General features: G+C 55.8%; 3 non-coding genes across 3 annotated transcripts in view; all 3 read left to right on the top strand.

Moving 5' to 3' along the window:
- Window positions 1-3987: 3987 nt before the first annotated feature.
- Window positions 3988-5874, top strand: LOC139968371 (small subunit ribosomal RNA). Its single transcript, XR_011793375.1, has one exon. It is a non-coding gene; the product is annotated as a small subunit ribosomal RNA (ribosomal RNA).
- A 605-nt stretch (window positions 5875-6479) lies between these two features.
- On the top strand, window positions 6480-6639 carry LOC139968227 (5.8S ribosomal RNA). The gene has a single exon (XR_011793264.1). It is a non-coding gene; the product is annotated as a 5.8S ribosomal RNA (ribosomal RNA).
- A 434-nt stretch (window positions 6640-7073) lies between these two features.
- LOC139968414 (large subunit ribosomal RNA) overlaps window positions 7074-7500 on the top strand; it is a 4028-nt gene continuing 3601 nt past the window's right edge. The window contains exon 1 of the ribosomal RNA XR_011793412.1: window positions 7074-7500. This exon is cut by the window's right edge and continues 3601 nt beyond it. This is a non-coding gene — a ribosomal RNA (large subunit ribosomal RNA).

The raw sequence follows: 7500 nt of genomic DNA on the forward strand, positions 1-7500 counted from the left end.
AACGACCCGCGAACACATGCATAGAGTTGTGACCATTGTCAACTTGAATGTATCGGGCGCTGGCCTGTGTGTGCCCGACGGAGACGGCAGAACGACCCACGAACACATGCATAGAATTTGGACTTCCTTGAAGAAGACGTTGACATAAAAAAAAAAAAAAAAAAGTCAAGCGGGTACTGGCTCAAGTGTGCCCGACGGTGACGGTAGAACGACCCGCGAACACATGCATAGAGTTGTGACCATTGTCAACTTGAATGTATCGGGCGCTGGCTGGGATGTGCCCGGCGGAGACGGCAGAACGACACGCGAACACATGCATAGAGTTTGTGACCGTTGTCAACTTGAATGTATCGGGCGCTGGCTGGGATGTGCCCGGCGGAGACGGCAGAACGACACGCGAACACATGCATAGAGTTTGTGACCGTTGTCAACTTGCATGAATCGGGTACTGGCCTGTGTGCGCCCGACGTTGACGGTAGAACGACCCACGAGCACATGCATAGAGTTGTGACCGTTGTCAACTTGAATGTATCGGGCGCTGGCTGGGATGCGCCCGGCGGAGACGGCAGAACGACACGCGAACACATGCATAGTGTTGTGACCATCGTCAACTTGAATGTATCGGGCGCTGGCTAGGATGTGCGCGGCGGAGACGGCAGAACGACACGCGAACACATGCATAGAGTTTTGACCACTGTCAACTTGAATGTATCGGGCGCTGGCCTGTGTGTGCCCGACGGAGACGGCAGAACGACCCACGAACACATGCATAGAATTTGGACTTCCTTGAAGAAGACGTTGACTTAAAAAAAAAAAAAAAAAGTCAAGCGGGTACTGGCTCAAGTGTGCCCGACGGTGACGGTAGAACGACCCGCGAACACATGCATAGAGTTGTGACCATTGTCAACTTGAATGTATCGGGCGCTGGCTGGGATGTGCCCGGCGGAGACGGCAGAACGACACGCGAACACATGCATAGAGTTGTGACCGTTGTCAACTTGAATGTATCGGGCGCTGGCTGGGATGTGCCCGGCGGAGACGGCAGAACGACACGCGAACACATGCATAGAGTTTGTGACCACTGTCAACTTGCATGTATCGGGTACTGGCCTGTGTGCGCCCGACGTTGACGGTAGAACGACCCACGAGCACATGCATAGAGTTGTGACCGTTGTCAACTTTAATGTATCGGGCGCTGGCTGGGATGTGCCCGGCGGAGACGGCAGAACGACACGCGAACACATGCATAGAGTTGTGACCGTTGTCAACTTGAATGTATCGGGCGCTGGCTGGGATGTGCCCGGCGGAGACGGCAGAACGACACGCGAACACATGCATAGAGTTTGTGACCATTGTCAACTTGCATGTATCGGGTACTGGCCTGTGTGCGCCCGACGTTGACGGTAGAACGACCCACGAGCACATGCATAGAGTTGTGACCGTTGTCAACTTGAATGTATCGGGCGCTGGCTGGGATGTGCCCGGCGGAGACGGCAGAACGACACGCGAACACATGCATAGAGTTTGTGACCACTGTCAACTTGCATGTATCGGGTACTGGCCTGTGTGCGCCCGACGTTGACGGTAGAACGACCCACGAGCACATGCATAGAGTTGTGACCATTGTCAATTTTAATGTAGCGGGTACTGGCCTGTGTGTTCCCGACGTTGACGGCAGAACGACCCACGAGCACATGCATAGAGTTGTGACCGTTGTCAACTGAAATGTATCGGGCGCTGGCTGGGATGTGCCCGGCGGAGACGGCAGAACGACACGCGAACACATGCATAGAGTTTTGACTTCGTTACAGAGGACGTTGACAAAAAAAAAATAATAATAATAATATCAAAAAAAAACAAAACATTCAACTTAGTGTAACGGGTATTGGCTTAAGTGTGTGACCCAATGGTCAGAATGAGTGGCAGAGTGAATCGGATTATATATTAAGGGGAGTGTCTTGTCTCGCCGGTCGATCTTCAAATTGTAGAAGTTTCCTCATATATCTCCTTGATTTCGTCAAGATATATCCGGCACGGGAGCAACCCCGACACTCCTCTGAAAATACGGGTCGCTCCCATGTGAGAAGGTCGATGGTGTGATCGACGGCACGAGTGTCATGCGACCGGCGAGGGCCGAGTAATTAGCCGACGGTGATGCACACATGCGTAGGCATGGGACCCGTTGTCGTTGCACGAGTCTGTGAGACGGGGCGCCGCCGGACAAGACATACCCGGCACGGGAGCAACCCCGGCACTCCTCTGAAAACACGGGTTGCTCCCGGGTGAGAAGGTCGATGGTGCGGTCGATGGCACGAGTGTCATGCGACCGGGCGAGGGCCGAGATTTAGGCCGACGGTGATGCACACAGGCGTAGGCTGGGACTCGTCGTGTTGCACGAGTCTGTGAGACGGGGCGACGGCCGACCCTCGACGGCAGGCCGCCCGATGCATCCGCAAGGTGTGGCTCTCGTCCGAGATTTTGAGATCTCTTTAGTGTAGCGGGTATTGGCTTAAGTGTGTGATCCAATGGTCAGAACGAGCGGGCAGAGTGAATCGGATTCTATATATGAGGGGGGGTAGTAGAGTCGATCCAAGACTCGAGAAGGCTTTTAATGTCTGTCGTGTGTGTATGCGTGTCATGGTTGGACTCCAGCGGGCCCCTTTCGGTAGGGTCAGCCGTCGTTTCATCGCGACCATGTGTTGCAACTCGGCGCTCAGAGCGGGGGTTTTTCACCACTCGCCCCGTGAGCAGAGGTGTCCCTCCGTGCACACGTATATATCGACGTTCAGATATGAAGCTTTCGCGGACGGGAGTCCACCCGAGACTCGAAAAGGCTCCTTGCCTGTGGTGCGTAAATATGTTTTTGCACGTCAGACCCTTGCTGGCCTTCTCGGTAGGGTCAGCCGTCGTTTCATCGCGACCATGTGTTGCAACTCGGCGCTCGGTGCGGGGGTTTTCACCCACTCGCCCCGTGAGTAGAAGGTTCTTTCGTGCATATGTATATATACAATCCCAGATATTGAGCTTTTTCATCCGCAGAACCCCCGGTGGAGAAGAGAGAGAGTAGAGATGAGAGAGAAAGGAGAAGGGAGAAGGCCTCTCGCGTTGCGTGGTCGATGGCACGAGTGCCATGCGACCAGGCGAAAGGCAAACGGCAAGCCGACGGCGACGGCAGGCCGCCCGACTCACCCGCAGAGAATCTGGGTCTCGTTCGAGATTTCGAGATCTCTTAAGTGTAGCGGGGTATTGGCTTAAGTGTGTGATCCAATGGTCAGAACGAGCGGGCAGAGTGAATCGGATTCTATATATGAGGGGGGGTAGTAGAGTCGATCCAAGACTCGAGAAGGCTTTTAATGTCTGTCGTGTGTGTATACGTGTCATGGTTGGACTCCAGCGGGCCCTTTCGGTAGGGTCAGCCGTCGTTTCATCGCGACCATGTGTTGCAACTCGGCGCTCAGAGCGGGGGTTTTCACCCACTCGCCCCGTGAGCAGAGGTGTCCCTCCGTGCACACGTATATATCGACGTTCAGATATTGAGCCTTTTCATCCGCAGAAACCCCCGGTGGAGAAAGAGCAGGACCTCGGTGTCGTCAGATATCGAGCTTTCTCCACGGGACCCGTTCGGGCATGCTGCCGTTGCTGCGACCATGTGTTGCACTCGGCGCTCGGTACGGGCTTTTTCATCCAAGCAACGAATGCACGCTCGAGGCGTGCGATTGCTCTCCCCTGTTCCTGTGGACGAGCCGTCGCCCTCCCGCGTCGCTTCGAACCGGGTCCCGTCTCCGAGGCGGGACCACTGCGACTCCTCTCGAGACGACCCAGTCGACTCGGGTAGAGATACACACCTCGAGAATCCCTTCGGGCGGTTCTTCGATCACTGTACCGTAATAGCACGGCATCGACAATTGAGAATTCAGAGAGAGAGAGAGGGGAGTGCGAGAGCGACTCCCGGACGGCGAACGGGCCCAGCCCGGTTCTGTCGACCGTTACCTGGTTGATCCTGCCAGTAGTCATATGCTTGTCTCAAAGATTAAGCCATGCACGTCTAAGTACAATCCTGAACATACAAGAGAAACTGCAGATGGCTCATTAGATCAGTTATGGTTTATGGAGAAAGTCTTATACCATGGATAACTGTGGTAATTCTAGAGCTAATACATGCAACAAAGCGCCGACCCTTCGGGGGAAGCGTGCTCTTATTAGGAACAAGGCCAGCCGGTCCTTTCGGGGTCCGGTCTCCGCTGGTGAACTCTAGATAATCATGCCGATCGCACGGTCTTGCACCGGCGACGCTCCTTCAAAAGTCTGCTCTATCAACTTTCGATGGTAAGTTATGCGCTTATCATGGTTGTGACGGGTAACGGAGAATCAGGGTTCGATTCCGGAGAGGGAGCCTGAGAAACGGCTACCACATCCAAGGAAGGCAGCAGGCACGCAAATTACCCACTCCTGACACGGGGAGGTAGTGACAAAAAATAACGATACAGGCCTCTTCGGAGGCCCTGTGATCGGAATGAGTACACTTTAAATCCTTTAACGAGGATCTACTGGAGGGCAAGTCTGGTGCCAGCAGCCGCGGTAATTCCAGCTCCAGCAGCGTATATTAAATTTGCTGCAGTTAAAAAGCTCGTAGTCGGATTTCTGGCCGGGGCGGGCGGTCCGCCGTGAGGGCGGTGCACTGCCCGTTCCCCTTCTCCCCGTCAAACGGGAGTCGTGGGAGATTTTTCCGGCCAGTGATTCGGTTGGTCGTGCGGTGCTCTTAACTGAGTGCCGTGCGAGACTGGAACGTTTACTTTGAGAAAATTGAAGTGTTCAAAGCAGGCCAAAGTGCCCGAACAGCTCAGCATGGAATAGTGGAAGAGGACCTCGGTTCTATTTCGTTGGTCTTGAGATCCTGAGGTAATGATCAAGAGGGACTGCCGGGGGCATTCGTATTGCGGCGTGAGAGGTGAAATTCTTGGATCGTCGCAAGACGCCCGACAGCGAAAGCATTTGCCAAGAATGTCTTCATTGATCAAGAACGAAAGTCGGAGGATCGAAGGCGATCAGATACCGCCCTAGTTCCGACCATAAACGATACCGACTCGTAATTCGCCGGCGTTCCTCCCATGACGCGGCGGGCAACTCTCCGGGCAACTCTCCGGAAAACCAAAGTCTTTGGGTTCCGGGGGAAGTATGGTTGCAAAGCTGAAACTTAAAGAATTGACGGAAGGGCACCACCAGGAGTGGAGCCTGCGGCTTAATTTGACTCAACACGGGGAAACCTACCCGGCCCGGACACAGTGAGGATTGACAGATTGAGAGCTCTTTCTTGATTTTGTGGATGGTGGTGCATGGCCGTTCTTAGTTGGTGGAGTGATTTGTCTGGTTAATTCCGATAACGAACGAGACTCTTGCTTGCTAAATAGTCCGGCCACCCGTCGTGGTGAGCCGCGAACTTCTTAGAGGGACAAATGGCTTTCAGCCATACGAGATGGAGCAATAACAGGTCTGTGATGCCCTTAGATGTCCGGGGCCGCACGCGCGCTACACTGGCGCAAGCAGCGGGTACATTTGCCCTCGGCCGAAAGGTCCGGGTAATCCGCTGAGACTTCTCCGTGCTGGGGACAGGGACTTGTAATTGTGTCCCTTGAACGAGGAATTCCAAGTAAACGCGAGTCATCAGCTCGCATTGATTACGTCCCTGCCCTTTGTACACACCGCCCGTCGCTACTACCGATCGAATGACTTAGTGAGGCCATCGGATCGACCGTCTGGCACCCCCGGCTTCGGCCGGTTGTCGAGGCGCGACGAGAAGACGGTCAAACTTGATCATTTAGAGGAAGTAAAAGTCGTAACAAGGTTTCCGTAGGTGAACCTGCGGAAGGATCATTAACAGAACCCTTCCCCTCCGTGATCGGAGAGGGAACAAAGGGGGAATGTCGGAAAAGCCGTCACAGAGAGACACGCGGAGAGAGCAAATTGGAAAAGCCGGGGGGACTCGAGCGGGGTTTTCACCGCCTCCTTCCCCGTTCCACGGTCGAGGTCAGACCCCGCGCTTCGCCTTCGCTCTCTCCGACAAAAAGGAGACGGGCGTGTCACACACAGACCAGCCCGGGGAGTACCCGGTTCTTCTCTCGTCGTCTGTCTCACGGAGTCTCGCACTCCCGGTAGCTTCGAGGGAGAAGTCCCGCAAGGGTGGAGACGCCGTCGCCGTCCGCGGCGCGGCGCTCCTCGAGGCATTCTCCGCAGGGCAGAGAAGGGGCACCGGTGTCGCCCGATTTCCCCCCAGTCGGCGAGTCTGACTCGCGCGACCCGCCCTCGCGGCGGTGGGGGGAAGGAGGGAGCCCGCTTCCCCCCTCGGCTCGACGGAGGATATTTCTTTCCAGTCACAAGCAAAGAAGGCACAGAGTCCCCGTGTCCTTTCTCCTTCCGTTCCACTTCTTCCCTCGGCTCTGAGGAGAGTTTGCGAACGCGGGAGTCTTCCAGTGGCAAATGACAATTCTTGGTGGTGGATCACTCGGCTCGTGCGTCGATGAAGAACGCAGTTAGATGCGAGAATTCATGTGAATTGCAGAACTCACTGATCATCGACTTATTCGAACGCAAATGGCGGCTCGGGGATGCTCTGCTCCTCGAGCCACGTCCGTCTGAGCGTCTGAAGACAATCACTCACAGAGTCGGCGTGTTCGCGCGCCGGAGGAGCGCCCGGCCGCAGCCGTCCCTTCGACGGCCGGCTGCGTCGGGTCAGTGTCAGATGGAGTTCTGTGATGTCGGCGCCGGTGAAACTCGGCGAGCAGGCTCGATCGGTAACCGGGGGTTCGTCGGTCGTGCGACGTGCCATCGGGGTGTAGACGTATGCGCCCGTGGTGCGGTCCAGCGTCCGACCCCCCGGAACGGTCGAGGAGCCTCTGCCGGGCAGAGCCGGTCGACCCAATCGCGGGGTCTCTCGTCCTCCCGTCTGCGTTCTCGCAGGCGCATGGTAGGCCACCCTTTCCCGCCGGCGACCCGATTCTTCGGGGAGCGCCGGGGAAGGAGAGACCCCGGGTCGCCGCTATGACTCCGATCACGTTCCACGTGTCTTTCACGATTCCAGACCTCAGATCGGATGAGATTACCCGCTGGATTTAAGCATATCACTAAGCGGAGAGAAAAGAAACTAACAAGGATTCCTTCAGTAGCGGCGAGCGAAGCAGGAAGAGCCCATCGCCGAATCCCCGCGCCCGTTTGCGGTGCGAGGGACCTGTGGCGTAAGGAAACTGAACTCCGGTCGACAGAGTCCGGCCGCAGTCCACTGTGATCGGGGCTGCAGCTTACCCGCAGCGGGTGTAAGGCCCGTAGGGCGGACTCGAAGGCCGGAGGGAAAGCTTTCCAAGAGTCGGGTTGTTTTAGAATGCAGCCCAAAGAGGGGTGGTGAACTCCATCCAAGGCTCAATACTATGCACGAGACCGATAGTCAACAAGTACCGTGAGGGAACGTTGAAAAGAACTTTGAAGAGAGGGTTCAACATTGCGTGAAAC

The sequence above is a fragment of the Apostichopus japonicus genome, chromosome 5, assembly GCF_037975245.1.
Source record: "Apostichopus japonicus isolate 1M-3 chromosome 5, ASM3797524v1, whole genome shotgun sequence".
Taxonomy (NCBI): Eukaryota; Metazoa; Echinodermata; class Holothuroidea; order Aspidochirotida; family Stichopodidae; genus Apostichopus; species Apostichopus japonicus.